The sequence below is a fragment of the Cryptomeria japonica genome, chromosome 3, assembly GCF_030272615.1.
Source record: "Cryptomeria japonica chromosome 3, Sugi_1.0, whole genome shotgun sequence".
Classification (NCBI taxonomy): Eukaryota; Viridiplantae; Streptophyta; class Pinopsida; order Cupressales; family Cupressaceae; genus Cryptomeria; species Cryptomeria japonica.
Window position 1 is genome coordinate 214880214 of NC_081407.1, and position 19715 is coordinate 214899928.

Consider the following 19715-nt stretch of genomic DNA (forward strand, 5'->3'; position numbering starts at 1 on the left):
ATCTGCCATTGGAATGTTCACCATCTCTCTGCAAGGGTCCTTTTTCCCAAGCAACAACTCCACTTTGGCTAGTGCAAATGAACTCTTTTCCTTCTCCTTGTCTCTTATATAGATCTTTGTCAGTACCTAGATGGATGTGCATGCTCTCCATCTTATGATGGTCATGGTCTTTTGCGCCTTCCACTGCTTGTCATTTGTCCATCTGACCTTCGATTTTTTATCCATTCGAACCTATCATCTTCTGTCATTCTTATCGCTCACTTGGCCTCTTTTCTGGATTTTTCCGGCCAATTCCTCAAGGTGGCATGCATATGTCATTGTTATTGTCTGGGGCATTTTCATTATTGTTCTTTGAAACAATGCTTAGAATCGCATTGTCCCAAAGAGGGGCAAAATGTAGACGTCTAAAAATGGTCAACGCTTGTGGAGTCATACTTTAACATTTGTGCATTGTCTTATTTTAGGGTTCTTGCGTCGCATTAACATTTCATCTATGTTGCGCACTTGGTCTTTATCATTTGCGAGCATCGAGTCCTTCTTCTGCATTCCTCATTTTTATCGCTTTCGAATTAGGTCTTGTCGATAGCAATCTTCAATCATGATTTTGGTCTATCTTATCCTGTCACATCATGGTGCATGCTCATTTATCATCATTTTGGACATCGTTAATCCTAATCAATGATAGAATTAGGGTTTTGTCCTCTTGTCAATCTTTCAATCATCTTTATCTTGTTAGTAATCATTTACGATTATCAACTTGTCAATCTCGTCATTTTGCGATCGATTCGTCATCGGTCCTTGTCCTTGTCAGCCTTGTCATTTTGCGATCGATTTGTCATCGATCCTTGTCCTTGTCAATCTTGTCATTTTGCGATCGATTCATCATCGATCCTTGTCCTTTTCAATCATGTCAATTTGGATCGATTAGTCATTGTTCCTCGTCAATTGGTGCCTATCACTTTGATCTCCTTGTCAATCTTGGTCAATTTGTCATTGATTTTTGTCAACCAATCTCAATCATTTATCAACATTGGTCCTTTGTCAATTAGAATCATGATCGAACCTACATTAATTTCTTGTTGTCTTGACCTAATTCCTTGTCCTCTCATTTCTAGGGTTTTATGATTTGTTCATTTAATCCTTTTCTTCTTCTTTGTGGGTTAAATAAATCTATTTATTTAGTCCTATGACTCTTTCATGAATTAATTAATGGATGAAAACCTACTAATTAATTCACCTAATTTCTATTTCATCTTTTTCCTCAATTTTCTAATTTGCTAATTTCTCCTAATTCCTAATTTCTATTTCTCCTATTTTTTCTAATATTTCCCCTAATTTCATTCCCTCATTTTCTCCTATGTTTATGCTTCCATTTGTTGCAATCATGGAGGCTATTTTCTATCTTCCCTTTTGTCATGAGAATGGCATTTCAATCTTGTCATAATTTGTCATACATCTTGCATAGCAACTTGTCATAATTTGTGCATAATTTGTCATACAACTTGCATGGAAAATGTCACACATTTGTCATAATTTTGCCATTCTTGATTTGAATTTACTTTCAAATCTCTTCATGCTAATCTTGTCCTCTCTCCAATTTGTCTATAAATTGGATGATTTTCTTCAATGAAAAGGAATCAGTCACATTTTCGAGTAACCTTATGCTGCGAATTTCATCTCTCAACAACTTACTTTCCACTTGCATTTTGCACTTGTAGGTGAGATCCACATCAAATTTGAAGGTGAAAGAAGAACAATGGAGCCACATGAAGGAGATATCTATGTCGGTTTGCTTTGATTTCATTTGATTTGAATATCTTGTCTTTATGTCTTCATTGATTGGATTTAGGATTGCTTTCATAGAAGCTTTAGGTTTTGTGGTTGTCCTAATTGCTATTGTTTTGATGATTTTCAATTTCTTGATCTACAATTGTAAAGATAATGGTATTAAGAGATAGCTATCGGTTTGGCGATTCAACTTGTGCGATGCAACCGATATAACTCTATGATGAGTTAGCTAAAGATGTGAATGAAATCGAGGTGCCACGACAACTTTGTGCACATGAAAGAGTGAGGTATAAGAAGATCAACCACATTTGAAGTCTACCTCGGGAATGTGTTGGCATTTTGATGATTTTTTGATTGTCATTGATGGACACACACTTTCTTGATGTATGAGTTATGCTCAACTGGTAGTTTCTCAACCCACTATTGTGTATTATTGAATGTATAGTCTTTAGACTATCGATGTTTTGCAGAAAATGGTTTACCGGTCACAGATTGTATGAAGACCCCAAGTGGTACGAGGATCCCAAGCGGTTCGAGGAGCTCAAGTGGTACGAAGGAACCAAGCGGTAGTCAACTTTTGATCAGAACACTACAATCTACCAGTCTTTATTTTTGACAATCGGTAATCGGTATATTGTATTAACTAGTATTACTCTACGATGATTTACCAACCGGTATTTCTGTAATGTGTGATAAGTTATCATCCACCAACACTTTGGAGGTGATTTTGTGGCGTGTTACCAAATGTGTCTAGATGCACTGAACCTAGGAACTTGTAGTCTAATCCTATTGGACTGACATGAAATCAGTTTCCTTTATAAGGACATCATATCTAGGGTTTCCATGTGAGATGTGTGATATGTGAGACATAGAAGAGAAGATTAGGTCTGTGTGAAGAGACAAAGTGTGGAGATATTGAAGACTGAAGTAATGCCGAAATGCATTAACAATGAGTTCTCAAGAATCTAACTAAGCATATTGTGCTATTATCTATATCATTCACTTGTTGATTACTAATATCTTCGACAAGTCTGAAACCCTTAACCGGGTAGGCCCAGCAAAGCCTTTGTAAATCTTCTAACAAGGTGGATCACAACTGTGGATCTGAAATCCTTTAACAAGGTAGTCTTTAATAGGACTTATCTCCTAACAGAGATCTAGATTCCTAACAGGATCTGTTCTGGTGAAGAACATTGTATGACCTTAACCGGTCTGGTTTCTATTCTGCAGATAGTTACTTGTGAGTTTTTGCTCACCATGGTTTTCCCATTTGGGTTTCCATGTCAAATATCTTGTGTCATGGTGATTGTGCTCTTGTGGGTGAATGCTTTGTTTGCTATTTGGTTTGCACTAATCTTAACTGATTTATTAGTGAATCTATTGCACCAGTTATCTGCTAAATTGTTTAAAAGATTGATTACAGTATTTTTTGGTATACTAATTCACCCCCCCCCTCTTAGTATTCATCAATTTGTATCAGAGCCTACCTTTCTATAAGTCTAACCACTTGGAAGGAGATATGGGGGAATCTGGTATACTAATTCACCCCCCCCCCTCTTAGTATTCATCAATTTGTATCAGAGCCTACATTTCTATAAGTCTAACCACTTGGAAGGAGATATGGGGGAATACAGCGTGAGGGAACTTACTCATCATCTCACTCAAACTGAGAGAGCCTATGATGAGCTCAAAGTCAATTATAAAGCCTCTTTGGTCAAAAGAAGAGAACATGCTGAAAAAATGATGGAACTCACTAAAAATAGCTATTCTGATGAAGTTGACATGGATGCCCTAGTTGAAGAAGTTGAAAAATTGAATGAATCTAAAGCCAACCTGAGAAAGGAGTTGGAAGGACTGACTATCGAAATGTGTCAAGAGCTTGAGAACAAAAGGAAAGCTGAAGATCTGGTAAAAGACAAAGATCATGAGATCTCCAAGCTGAAGCAAGAAATCAGTATACTTACCACTCCTCTCTAGGAGAGTAAAGTGGAAAAAGAAGAAATGGAAGGTGAACTAAACATGGCTATTTCTGAGAATGCAACCTTGATGGAATCCAATGTTGTTATTTCCAAGGAACTTACTAAGTAAAAGGAAATACTTGCCAAATTCAACAAGAATATTGTTAAGCTAGAGCAAAAGCTAGAATCGACAAAGTTAGTAAAGAATACCACTGGACTTGGTTTCTGTAGGTATGAGGAAGGTGAGACCTCTGGAACAAAACTGAAGCATCAAAGAAGCAACCAACATCCAAGGATAAAGATAAGAAAAAATGTAAACCTGTTTCCTTTAATTGTCTCAAAGGACATACTGCCAATGTGTGTAGAAGCAAGGCCTACAACAATTTTCCTTATTTTCAAAACAATATGCCTAGATCCAATAGATTCAATGGAAATTGTTATGCATGCAACAAGTTTGGGCATAGAGCATTTGAATGCACGTTGGTTTTGCACAATACTGGGAGATGGGTTAGTGCAGGGTCAAGGGGGGCCAAAAAGTGGTGATGTGAAAAAAATAGCCTTCCTCACTTGCCTAAAAATGCGAAAATCCGTGTTGACTTTTTGCTTGGCCTGGGTGTCAGTACACCTTGGCCTGGTAATTACCTATGCAAATCGGATATCTGATTTTTATTTGTAATTTTAATTTAAAAAATATATTATATGTTACATATTATATAATATATAATATATTATATAATATATTATTATATTATATAATATATATAATGTAATAATATATTATATAATATATTATTATATTATATTATATTATAATATAATAATATATTATAAAAACAATATTATATTATATTATATTATATTATATTATATTATATATTATAATATATATAATATAATTCAATACGTATTATATTATATATGTTATTTAAAAATAATTTAAGTATAAAAATTGGATATCCAAATTTTTGAAACTTTTATATTTCGACAGTGACAGCCCGTGAGTCATTTTTAACTCACGGGCCGCGCGATTTCATCAAAATCCGATATCCGGTGCACCCGATATCCAGTGTTTTGGCAAAAAATTGCTAAAAAATAGATTGAGTGGTAAGAAATTTATCATTTTCAATCATTTTCATTAGTTTTTTGTATTTTTTGTTAATGTTTATTTGATTTTTCATTGAAAATATGGTTTTTTCATGAAAACTAGGTTTTTTAAAATCAAATACCTAATTGTTTAAATTTGTTAACTAAATTTAATTGTTTACATTCAATTAGGTTAAAAATGGGGGATAACAATGAAAACCTTGACCAACCAAACCCTCATTTGCCAAACACCCCCTCAATTCAGGATTTGATTGCACAAAATTTGAATGAATTGAGGGGGATTGCAGAAGTATATCATAGGATCCCTTGTCTAAACCCAATGTTTGATCCTCTCACGTCGATCATAAAAAGTATGGAAACGATGACTGAGGAGCACAATGCTACCCTTTTGTGGAGAGATTCTATGAGGGAAAAATATGCAGATGGCTTGTCGTATAAGGATATCAAGGATCTCGAGATATCCAAAGCTAAAATCGCCTCATTGTTTGTCAATCCCTGTATTGGTCAGCCCGTAGATCCCAAAAAAACAAAACTTTCTATTAAATGGTGCACAAATGATGGGATTGTGAAAAAATTTTGGGATCGTTGGTGGATGGTTTTCGACAAACCACCCAACAACAATCTTTATATCCCCTTCTATTTCATAAAAAAATTGTATGCCGAGTTTGTTTTAAACAAACATGTGAACTACTTTGACATCCAACCTTTCTAGGGTGTAGGTTTAGGTATGCCCCAAAATAGACCTCGGGCAATCAAAGTAGTCCAAGGCCCATATGTCTCCCCTCCTCCTGTTGATCCCCCACCTATAGTGCAGCATCCTGATATCATTTGTGAGGCGGCTTCACGGACCATATCGGCTATTCACTCTTTGAGTAGCCTTTTGGTTTCTCAGGCTGCATCAGTAGCTCAGCCTACTCTTGATGGTAGTGGTGCATCTGGTGGCTTTGCCATGTCATCCTCGGCTCCACACATATGCATGCCCCATAGTTGTGTCATGTGTGGGCACATATGCTTGGGTCCAGTTGGACAACCCATTGATCCTCCTGTGGACAGTGCAGATTATGAGGTGCATGAGATGCATGATGCACCAGATGTTATTACATAGACTGGAGGATACCCTAGGGAGTCCTCACATGCTAGAGGCGAGGAGGCACTGTCATCATACATTGATAATGTAGTGGTAAGATTTGTATTTTCACAGTTCATGTTATATTTTAATTAAATATTTATAAATTAGATAATATTAAGTACTAATTTTTATTTACATGGTCTATTTAACAGTTGATGACCAAGGATGAGTTGAGATAGATTTAGGAGGGCACCTTGTCAGCCATTTGATTTGGCCTTGATAGCTTGATGATACATATATTATTGCACCTAGTCGTTTATATTTTATTGTACATTCATGCTCATCATTTATATTGGTATTAATTAGATTATGTAGTAACTTGCATGTATATTTTATTTTACTCTTGTAGGGCACAAGTAGCATGAGTGTAGGGCAATGTGATTTAGGATCTGGTAGTGCAGTTGGAGACAAGGGAAAGGTAATTGAATGCAAATATGATTGAATGAATAGTTTAAATAACTTATAGTGATTATACATGTCTAGACATAGATTGATAGTTTCATATACTTGTTGTGTATATATATAGAGAATTCTTGGCTTCACATCCTTGATGACTACACCCAGTATACCTGAAGAAGAAGAAGAGATGCCTCGAGTAGATGTGTGTTTATTTTATTTTTTGATTAGTAGATATAATTTGTTATTATCAGTGACAATTATATGCTAACTTGTATCAATGTCATGTTTCTGAACATATGTAGGTTGTGTATGAAAAAATTCAAAACATACCTCCTCTACCAAAGACATACATCAAGAGTCCTGCAGAGCTGAAGAGAAAATGTGGAGATGAGGTAAACATGAATAGTTCAATTATAGTTCATTTTTATGTTAACTTTTCGAATGTAAATTATATAATATAACTGATATTAATCATGGTTTGTTTTTCTTGTGCAGGATCCTTCAGAGCTGAGCAGTGTGGCGAAGAGGATCAATTTTGATGGTCCATCAGCAGCTTAGGATGTTATAGATGGTTTTGGGATGCTTACATGTCTAGTTGGCATGTATATTTTGTATATGGACATACATTCACGTATTTAGACATACATTTTGTTTTAGTTGGCATTTGTGCCATATTTGTGTATGGACATACATTTGTAATCATTTTACATTTTTATATATACAGAAGTTGATATTCGATCATATAAATTGTTGCTCATCTATGCGTGATGTTATCATGGAAATATTCAATCTTCATTTCAATAATTAATAATGGTTAATAATGGCTATTTAATGAGCAATACAATTCATTTCATTTCATCATAAGTGTTATTTTTATAATGAACAATACAATACAATTCACTTAATGAACAACACAATTTATGAACAATACAATTCATTTAATCAACAATACAATACAATTCATTCATTGAACAATACAATTCATTTAATGAACAATACAATACAATTCATTTAATGACCAATACTTGATACAATTCATTATTACCTATGCATGGTCCTATTTTGCCCCCACCTCGGTCGAATGCTTGGGGTTTTATTAGGGTAGCAATTTTTTGGTTGGCGAAAAAATCGTCAGTCTCACTCAATCGAATGTTGTCACGTGGTCGATTTCTCATTCTTCTCATCGCAATGATGAACTGTCAGCTCCAACATGTCCAGTTAGGCATTATTACCCTACACATGCTTCTATTTTGCCCCCCCACTTGATCCAACGCTCGGGGTCATACCCTACCGACGTTTTCCCTTGAGTGCCCTAAGTGCTCAAAATTATCAAACATTGATGGGCCCTGACTTGGAATCCATGGCACCTGTGAATGATCCTTTTGAACCTACAGGGCCATGAGAGGGGTCCCTACAAAAGCCTATCTCGGTTTTTCAAGTTGCCCTATGATTTTATTAAGGCAGCAATTTTTCTATTAGCAAAAAAATCATTAGTCTCACTCAATCGAATGTTGTCGCGTGGCTGATTTCTCATTTTGCTCATCGCAATGACACCGTCAGCTCTGACATGTCCAGTTAGGCATTATTACCCTACACATGCTCCTATTTTTCCCCCCCACTCGATCCAACACTCGGGGTCATACCCTACCAGTGTCGTCCCTTGAGTGCCCTAAGTGCTCAAAATTGTCAAACTTTGATGAGCCTTAACTCAAAATCCATGGCACCTGCAAATGATCCATTTGAACCTACAGGGCCATGAGAGGGGTCCCTAAAAAATCCTATCTTAGTTTTTCAAGTTTCCCTATGGTTTTATTAGGGCAGCAATTTTTTGGTTGGCAAAAAAATCGTCAGTCTCACTCAATCGAATGTTGTCGCGTGGTCAATTTCTCATTCTTCTCATCGTGATGACGAACCATCAACTCTGACATGTCTAGTTAGGCATTATTACCCTACGCATGCTCCTATTCCCCCCCCCCGAACTCGATCGAACGCTCAGGGTCATACCCTACCAGCATCGTCCCTTGAGCACCCTAAGTGCTCAAAATTGTCAAACCTTGATGGGCCCTAACTCAAAATCTGTGGCACCTACGAACAATCTGTTTGAACCTACGGGGCCATGAGAGGGGTCCCTACAAAAGCCTATATCTATTTTTCAATTTGCCCTACGGTTTTATTAGGGAAGCAATTTTTCGGTTGGCAAAAAAATTGTCAGTCTCACTCAATCAAATGTTGTTGCATGGCCGATTTATCGTTCTGCTCATCATGATGATGAACCATCAGCTCTGACATGTCCAGTTAGGCATTATTACCCTACGCATGCTCCTATTTCCCCCCCCCCCCACTCAATCCAACGCTCGGGGTCATACCCTATCGGTGTCGTCCCTCGAGCGCCCTAAGTGCTCAAAATTGTCAAACTTTGATGGGCCCTAACTCGAAATCCGTAATTAGGTGTTATATATGGTTCACTTGGTTGAGCAATTCCACCTTCAATGTTAAAGATTCCCACATTTTCACCTCCTATGTCAAAATTTTCCACATGTTGAGCATTTTCATTATCACTTTCAACATTTTCAAAATTTTCATTTTCAATAACTTGTGGCACATTTTCAAATTCAATTTCCTCTTTAGTTGAAGTAACATTAGCAATATTTAACATACCTTGTCTTCTCCTCCTACGACATTCTCTATCTCTTTCTCTATACACATCAATTTGGTCATTTGAAAGTTTTCTTTTGCGTTTAGACTTCTGACGACTACTACTCCCCATTTCCCTCCACACATATGCTCCTTCGTGATTGACAATGTAAGTTTTCACTTTAAGAATCTCCCAAAAGCACAAATTTGTCTCTAGCTATCTGAAAACCCCTGATCCTTGATAGAAAATAGAATATGCAGATTGTGGGCCGTTCGAATCTACAAAATGGCCCACAAACCCTTTTTTTCCTAGTTTTTTGTACTAAAATCGGAGGAGGAGAGAGAGAGAGAGAGAGAGAGAGAGAGAGAGAGAGAGGGAGGGAGGGAGGGAGAGAGAGAGAGAGGAGGAGGAGATGGGGAGAGAGAGAGAGAGTGCATAGAACCCCTTAAGACACCAAATCATGTTGTTAGGGGTCATATGGTGTCCCATGAACCCTTATGACCTCTTAGGACACCATATGACCCCTAATGACACCATATTAGGTCGCTTTGGGTCATATTGTGTCCTAAGGGGTCATATTATGGCCTACGACCCCTAATGACATGATTTGGTGTCTTAAGGGGTCCTATGGTGTCGTTAGGGGTCATATGGTGTCCATAATGGTGTCATAATGGGTCGTATGGTGTCCCAAGACACCATATGACCCCTATGGACAATATAGGACCACTTAAGACACCAAATCATGTCGTTAGGGGTCATATGGTGTCCTAAGGGGTCATATGGTGTCCCATGAACCCTTACGACCTCTTAGGACATCATATGACCCCTAATGACACCATATTGGGTTGCTTTGGGTCATATTGTGTCCTAAAGGGTTATATTGTGTCCTAAGGGGTCCTATGGTGTCTGAAGACACCATATGACCCCTATGGACACCATATGACCCCTAACGACACCATAGGACCCCTTGAGACACCAAATCATGTCATTAGGGGTCATATTGTGTCCTACAACCACTTAGGACACCATATGACCCCTAACGACATGATTCGGTGTCTTAAGGGGTGCTATGGTGTCCATAGGGGTCATATGGTGTCTTGGGACACCATAGAACCCCTTAAGACACCAAATTGTGTCATTAGGGGTCATATTGTGGCCTAAGGGGTCGTAAGACACAATATGACCCCTAACGACATGATTTGGTGTCTTAAGGGGTCCTATGGTGTCGTTAGGGGTCATATGGTGTTCATAGGGGGTCCTATGGTGTCTTGGCACACCATAGGACCCCTTAGGACACAATATGACCCAAAGCAACCCAATATGGTGTCAGTAGGGGTCATATGGTGTCCTAAGAGGTCATAAGGGTTCATGATGTCTTAATGTCATAAGGGTTCATGATGTCCTATGATGTCTTAATCTCTCTCTCTCTCTCCCCTAATCTCTATCTCCCTCTCCTTCTCTCTCTCTCTCTCCCCTAATCTCTCTCTATCCCTCTCCCCTAATCTCTCCATCTATCTCTCTCTCCCCTAATCTCTCTCTCTCTCTCTCCCTTCCCCCTCCCCATCTCTCTCCCTTTGTCTCTCTGTCTCTGTTTCTCTCTCCCTTAATCTCTCCACTAATCTCTCTCTATCCCTCTCTCTCTCTCTACCTTCCCTCTCTGCTAATCTCTTTATCTCTCTCTACCTTCCCTCCCCTCCCTCCCTCTCTCTCCCTTCCCCCCCCTCTCTCTCTCTCTCTCCCTCTCCCCTAATCTCTCTCTCTCTCTCTCTCTCTCTCTCTCTCTCTCTCTCTCCCCCCTTCTCTCTCTCTCTCTCTCTCTCTCTCTCTAAAATATGACTAATAAAATCCGATATCGGATTTTATCGGATATCGGATTTCTGCAGTCGCCATTAATGTGGCAGTTCAATAAATAAAAGGCAGCAACAATAAAATTTTTGGGGACCACAAATTTATATATTAAAATCGGATATCCGATTTTTGTAGTCAAATTTTCAAATTAAATTTTGGCTTGGGAATGCTTTGGTATTTGGCTTGGAAGTGACAAGCCTGGAAAGTCAATTGAAAAAATGTGTTTTTCAGTATTCCTTGATTTTCCAGACTTTACACTAGTGGTTGATGACTTTTTTTGTAGCCCAAATTGATAAAACGAAAAGGGTTTTTTAAGGACATTTCCAGCTTTCCAACAATATAAGGCTTGTCTTATTTCGACTTTAATAAATAATTATTATTTATTTTCTAATTGAATTCTGACAATAGTCCTAATTGATATATTGATTGAAAAACACTCATAACTTTCAAACGGTATAACATTTTTATCCGAAACATGTGTCACATCCTATGATTCGTCTACTATAGGGAAAAATTAAAAAAAATTAAATTTCATAAGGTTTTGACCAAGTTAAGGTGGTCAGACGTAGGAGTTTTTGAATTTCTGAAAAGCTGTAGTAAAAAAATCATAAATAATTATTTACTTTATAAAAAATTTTAAAAAAATATGTGTCACATCTGGACACGAGTCTAATACTTATATTATAAATATTATGATTTGATTGTGATTAGGGTGGTCAGACATACGTCTACTTCTTATTTTTTTCCTGAAATTTTAGTACCACTGCATTGAAATTTGAAATTTTCATCAAATAAGATTTTTTTTTCCAAAAAACAACTAGTAGCTTAGAAACAACATTCAATTTTCTATATTTTCTCTTCTTACATATTTTAAAAATAATGTTCACAACTTATTCAAATTTTCATGTCAAGTTGCATAACTCTGATTTTCTGAAATTTCATTGCCACTTAAGGGCCTATTTTGGCACACCATGATCCTGCACATACCCAGATATCCTCCAAGGACTCAAGGAGTCATTCCGGAACCTTCTGTGAATTGGAATCCCAACCGGTACAATACCTATGACCAATTGTCAGGTGGTTATCAAGTGGCTACTAGTTGGAGAGCAACTTGTTTGATCTGTTGTGGTAGCGGTCACACTGCTGCAACATGCAGAAGAAAGAATGGTAGTATGAATAACGAACCATGGAGAACACCTAGAATGGTATGCTATAATTGCAACAAACCAGGACATACTGTCAGAACATGCAGACTAAGAAAGAACCTATCAGATGATATACCGATCACTTCAGAAGGGAAGATTGATGTTGAAACTGTTCAGGTGGAAATGAATAAAACTTGGAAAAAGAAATCAAAAGAAGTGTCACAGGATGAACCTATTTTTGCACCTAGTGTGGAAGTCTCTGAACCGGCAAACTAAGTTTCATAAAAGCTTAGGGGGAACACATTGGTGAAATATTTTGAACCCCCGGTTTATATCAGTAAAGACCTTAACCAGTATATGTTACCTGTCAATCGGCAGAAGACTTGAAGCGATAAAAGGCAAAATTAGGGTTTGTGCCCTAGCAGTGATGCATTTATTATGGTTGGTGAGAGTTTGTTGAAAAGGGTTTTTGTCATCATTTTCACTTATCTATTTTCGAAAGAAGAATTTTTCAAGAGCAGAGCAACTAGAGAAATTTGTCTAGCAATTGACGAAATCTTGTGCAAAATCTTAAAACCATCTTCAAGCAATCAATGAAGAACTCTAAGCGGTGAACTTGCAACTGAAGTGGTGTTTTGTGCGCGACATTGGAAAACCTAAATTCCAGTTTGTGAAGGTATTTTCCAAAATTCTTACTTATCATTTGATCATGGCTTCTGCATCACACTCTAGTTCTAGTGCACCTATAGATTCAGCCGAATTTCTTCAAAAGAAAATAAAATACAATGCCCTATCTCAAATACCTGCTAGAGTTATTGTTGAGGGAGATAGTTTAGGGTATATAGACTGTAAATTGGAAGACCTATGATCCCTAGTGATTCATTCCCAACTAAGTCTGTTCTGTGGGGATGACAAGAAGATCAAACCTGAGTATAGTGTCCTTGAGAAGATGAAACTGCCCAATGCGGTATATTTTCACAGAAGAACATATTCGCATCATCCTTAGCAGAGTGTATGGTGACAAGATGTATCTTGAGAGGACCCATGACATCACACTAGAAGCAATTTATGTCATCACCAGTTTCTGCAATATTGGAGAGGTACCAGCTCTATGGAAGGTCACCAAAACTGAAATGACAAAGCTCACCGGTTATGTGAGTGACCAGCAGGCGATGACCGTCAACACCATCTTTGATGATCTGGTAAAATATGCTTGCATGGTGATTGGTTACCAGATATTTTATGCCAGCAGAATGAATTTTGTCCCTACTGCTGTAGTGAATGCTGCTTACAGGATGATCAAGGAAGATACTACATTTGACCTATGTACCTATCTATAGAAGCAATTGATGTTGAATCTAAAGTCCATCAAACAAGATAATTCTCTGAGATTCAAGTTTGGACAACTTCTGGTCAGTTTATTCTTCTACTTTCAAGGTTATTTCCCTAGAGTAGGTGATGTTCAATGGTCTGCTGACCTACCAGTTTCCAGACAAATTAAGGAAAGTCTACAAGCAGTAGGAACTGGATATCCTGAGGTTCTTAACAAGTATTTTGATGAATTCAAGCAGAAGATGAGCCTGAGAATGAGGATATCTAATGATATTGTGAAAAAGTTTGAAGATGACATCTGCTTCACAATAAGGATAGATGACTGCATAATGGAAGTGGTGGAATCAAGAAAGGAAGTAGTTGGCCCTATGGGGTATGAAGTGGTGAATGACATGTTGATTGGGTATGCCTCTACCCTACTTGCCTCACCACTGGATGCAAAGAAAAAGAGAACCGGTACCTACTTGGAGAGGGTCACACCGATTGAGTAACCAAAACAGAAAAAGGGCAAAGCAATGCCATTGGTACCTGCACTGGTTACCTCTGCCAATCCGAAAGTGACCAAGTGGTCACCAGCTAAGAAGAAACCTGAGATCATTCCCACAAAAGTCTTTGAGAGGAAGCGGAAATCCAGGAATCACTCACTGGAGGAAGAAGATATTGAACTGGAGATTCAAACAAAGAAGACAAGGCAATCAAGCAAAAAGACAAAGTCTACTAGTAATGTACCTACAACTTCAGTACTAGTAAATATTGATATTTCTTCTTATAAACCAATGACACATTGTTAGAGGACAATCAAGAATATTAGGAGAAAATTGCTTGATGATTTAAAAGAACATTTTGATGACTTTAATGATAATGAGAAAGAAGAGGTAGAACAAGAAATCATTAAATACTCATGTATTAATGATCGGTTGCCATCTGAGATTAGATCAGTTACACCAGATTCTTTGTATAATTCTTTAGATAATAAATGACACATTGCCATTGAAAGAGAACAGGAGATCAGGGAGAAAATTTTTGCACAATACTTTCCTGATGCTTCAAATTCTAAATTATTTGAAATAATGGATAAGAACAAAGGCATCTTCTTCATGAGAAGGAGAAGACTTAGGCTACTAGAAGGTAAAGCTTCTAAAGTGGAAAAGGATACTCACATACATGTGAAAGTTGTTGTCAATATGCACCGAGTATCTGAAGCTGCTAAGAAAACTGAACAAGAACCTCACCTATCATCAGGCCAACCGGATAAGGTATTTGACAGTCAAGGAGAAAGAGTGATAGAACAAATTGATCCTATTGATGTTGATGCATTAGATAATGAGGATGTCACTCCTGAAAAAGAGAAAGAGAAACATGATAAAGAAAAAGAAGAGAAAGAGAAACAGGACAAAGCAGAGAAAGAGAAATAGGACAAGGAAAAAGCTAAGAAAGAGAAACAGGACAAAGAGAAAGTGGAGAAAGAGCAAGAGGAAAAAGCAAGGCAAGAAGAAATCAAGAGGAAAGAGTCAGAGAAAAAGAAAGAGGAAGATAAGAGAAAAGAGGTAGAGAAGAAGAAAGAGGAAGAAAAGAAGAAAGAGGAAGAGAAGAAGAGAGTAGAAGATAAGAGAAAAGAAGAAGAAAAGAGGAAGGAAGAAGAAAGGAAGAAGGAGGAAGAGAAGAAAAAACAAGAAGAGGACAAGAAGAAGGATGAACTAAAGAAGAAACAAGAAGAGGAGCAAAAGAAGAAAGAAGAGGATATGAAAAGAGTAGAAGAGGAGAAGGAAGTAGAGAAAAACAAACAAGCGGAGATCAAAACAAAAGAAGGATTGCAGACTCCTAAGGCAACTGGTGATTAAACCAAACAAGTTGATTCCACCAGTCCTATTGATTTAACTCTTGCAAGTCTGACTCAATCAGTAGCTAAGTTTGAGCTACTATGAAGCATCAAACTTGCACAAGAGAGACTAGAAGAATTGTGAAGGAAGAAAGAACAGGATGTCATACAAACTGTGGTTGACACCCTTACCAGTCTAATTCCTGGTACCAACCTCCCCAGTACTGATTCCTCTCTATCCAAGCTCAAACTTCTTTGTGTTAGGCCCCGGAGACAACGGAGAGGGGGGGGGGGTGAATCAATTGTCCAACAAATTCAAACCAAAAACAACTTTACCCACTTTAATGATTAATACTGATAAACTGGTCTTTTATGTCGGTAGACAGTTTTATCAGTTAATTATAATACCGATAAAGATTAATGCATGAAACAAAAAGACAAAGTCATCCACAACACATAACACCAATATTTGTACGTGGAAACCCTATAAGGGGAAAAACCATGGTGGGAAACCTTACCCACAATCAGATGATACTACTGCAGATAGTATGTGTATACAAATGGGATCTACACATGCAGAAAGGCCAAGCGCCTAGAGCTCACTGCTCAAACACAAATAGGAGTCACACTGACTACAATTGGATGGTTAAATCCAATATGAATGTACTACTCAAATTAGCATCTTTCTATGTTGGATTCAGTACCGGTGTAGTTCTGATTGTCTTCACAAAAACCTCTTTCAACCTTCTGTAGCGTCGTAAATTGTATGCACTCGCTAGGGTGGTACAATTTCACACCTAGTTTAGCACCCGCCTTAGTGCATTTTGCATTCTGCATTGTATTTCTCCTTAAGCACTTAATTAATCAAATTAATTAGGTCTAAGGTCCCTATTTCATCATTCTCTACATCATAAAGTTGGGCCCTTTCACTAAAGCGTGCCCTTCGCATTTTATTCCTCCAATACATCACTTAATCAAAAAAACCCTAATTAAGTCCTATTTCGAACTTGGGGGCTTGGTTTCGGGGTCTAAACATCTTGAAATCACCTGTAACTTCGGGATTCTCTCTAAAATCATCATATCCGACGGCCCTGAAAATTTGGTGAAAAGTTGTCGGGACCATGGCGCCCGTGCAACATGGTCCCGGACATTTTTCCCGAAATTTTGGGAGCATGATCTAATCATAAAATAAAGCTTAACCCCAAGAAATTGGCGGGATATTCAATCTCTAGGTCGGCCAAAATACGAATTTACGACCTAGGGTTTCATACATAAAAGCTCTCTTTCCTCATTGGAAGGGATGGGATTTTTGTTTCCAGGAACTGGATATGCAGCGAAAGAGCAGATCTTTGAAGACTTCAACAACACTCAACTTCATTCTATCAAGCATCTATCAAATCCATTCATTCATCCAATTAGGGCTTGGAAGACATTGAAGAACAATAGGAGATTACCGACTGAAGATTGGCTTGTACTCCTCCCCTAAGGGTTGGGTATGATTTCATATTGTTTTCATGTCCTTACATAAGCTTTGATATATCATTTATTCATGCTTTAGATCACATTGCATCTTGATTTAGAGCATTTGCATTATCATTTACAAGCAATTAGGGTTTACCTTCTAGGTTGCTCTAGTTTGCTTTCTTGCATTTTGGACCTTGCACACACACTAGGTCTGCACACACAATACATTTTACAAAACAACTTGGCTATTCGTGGAGGTGGAAATCACCAAAGCGGGGGTTTGACTAAGGCAAAACCCTATATAGCCGCCCTTCCCCCTTTTCAGATATTATTGCAGGTTTCGGGATTCGGACGACGCCGCAGGACACAGATCCGGAAAGAGGAGATTGAGACAGAACCCTATGTAAAATTGCAGCTCAGAAGACCAGGACAGGGGCGCTGGGTGCCCTGGTCCTACCAGGACAGGGGCGCTGGGCGCCCTGGTCCCTAGGACAGAGGCGCTGGGCGCCCTGGTCCTCTGGACAGACAGCTCTCCGACAGTTTCCAGACAGTGTTTTAGGGTGCAAAACAGTGGTTTCCGGTGCAGTTTTCAGGACAGTGGCACCCGCGCCCTCGTCCCGAACATTTTCAGTCCAATTTCGACTCCGGGTACATATCTGCATTCTTATTTTATCCTTACATTTACAGCTGTCTATTGTTTAATCTCAATTCTGCAAACTTGTTACTAGTTCATACTTACATTTCGAGGTTAGGGTTTGAACTTGTATCATTTTAGCTTTCAATTTCAACAAGGGAATAGAAATCCTAATAGATATCCCGTGGCTCTCTCTTTCACCAAAAGAAGTAGCCAACCGTGCGATATCTCTAGGCTCTTTCGTATTCCGCAATGTGTGTCAAAAGTTAGGATTAGGGTACATTGTCCTAGTCTCGCTTTTTCCCCTACACATTTTGGTGAACCCGACGTGAATCTATCATTGCTTCCTCTTGCATTGCATTTGTTAGATCTAGATCTAGATTTAGTGTGTTTTCATTTCATTTCATTAAAAGAGAAAAAGAGAAAAAAAAAAAAAAAAAAAAGAGAGAACTTGTGTTTCTTTGCATTGTGTGTTTAAATTTTATGCAATCTTTTCAAAATGTCAGATTTCTATTTGCAAAATGTTCATGCATTTCATGATTATTATGAGTATAGCCAAGATGAATTAGATGAAGCTTTAGATGAGTTTTTAAACCCTAAGGATGCTAAACCTTCATTTTACCAAAAACTCATAAACCTTGTTACTATGCTATTTAGGTGTGATGAGAAAGATAAGTCGAATGATTCCTCTCAAGGATACATTCCTATCCACTCTTCCCCTGAATCTAGTAACATGGTTGTTTTCAATAATCCCCTCTATGAGGAGATGTCTCCTTTTGAATCAAAAGATAAACCTTTTAACCGATATGATTATGCTTTGTTGGATGATGCCTTTGATGACTTTGTGGCTTTGTCGAAACCTATAAACAAAAACAAGATCTCTAAGTTGGTTAACATGATAAATTTGAATGAATATAACAAACCCCTCTTTGAAGTCCAAGGTGCTTGTCCTTCTCCCACCTTTCAAATTCCTAAGACTCCTCTCCTTACTGTCCAAGGCAGGTATGATCATGATTCCTTTGGTACTCCAAATAAACCAATCATTACCATACAAGGAAGACAACCTATAAGTCCTTACAATTATGCTAAGCAAATAACTAGAGAGAGTTATCATGCGGTTGCCCATACTTATCATACCAGAAATAATAAGCAACCCAATCCTCCTCCTGTTATTCCAGTTTCACTTCCTAATCCTCAACCAATCCTTCCTCAAGCTCCTCGTATTTCGCAAGTTATGGGTAAGGAATATGATCTCATAGAACAACTTAAAACTACCCCTGCTAAGATATCCCTTTGGGATTTGATTCAAACTTCTTCTGCTCATCATGGAATGTTACAAGATGCCTTGAAAGATTTGAATGTTCCTCCACCGAATACATCTAGTAATATAGCATCTTTTGTTAACTCTGTGATGAATCCTAAGCCTCAAATTGTGTTTACGCAAGATGAGTTGCCTACTAGTGAAGTCCAACAACAATATGATCCCTTGATGATTGTGGTTGTCATGAAAGACACTGCTATAAGACGAACATTAGTAGATAATGGCTCTGGCCTTAATGTGTGTAGCATCAATCTATTACATAAGATGAATGTGGATACTTCTCTTATGGAGCTTGACTCTCGTTCCATTCGTGGTTTTGACAATGTGGCTAAGACTTCATTGGGTATCATCACCTTACCTCTCACAGTGGGACCTGTTACTTTTCCTACTCCTATCCATGTTATGCCAGGAAATTTAACATACAACTTGTTATTAGGGAGGCCTTGGATCCACAGCATGCAAGCTGTCCCCTCTACATTGCATAGACAAGTTAAATTCATCTATAACAACAAGACATATACCTTGATGGGTGATACTAATTTTCAAGCTTGTCTACAAACATCTAATTCCAAAGGAGATTCTTCTACGCCATCCTCGTCTAGTGATGACTCTTTAAACAAGAAACCAATCGATGAGTCTTCGCTTTCCGATGATCAAAATCCTTGGGATGAATCTGGAATTCCTAAGGAAGATCCTTCTCGGCTTGAAACTACACATAAAAAGGATTTTGATCCTGAGAAGGTTCTCGTAGAAGATTATTGGGGATCTCTTGACTTTAACCCTACCTTTGTGGGTGAATATAAGATTCCTTCTAGAGAACTTAAAGTTGAAAAGAAGGAAGAAGCTGGAAATCACAAAGTTGAAAAGAAAGAAGAAGCTAAAAGTCAATCAACCCTGCCTGAAGCTATGAGTAATAATTTTGTGGCCGCTTCTCAAACTTCCTCTTCTCACATCTATAACTATGAAGAGTTTGATTCTTTATCTTATGAAAAACCACCTTCTTTTCCTGAAATGGCTGATCGCTATGGTCGTGGTTTTCGCATTTTTGCTAAGCATGGGTATCATGGAAAAGGTTGTGGTGCTAATGAACAAGGGATTAGAGTTCCTCTAGAGACTAATTTTCAACATTACGCCTTTGG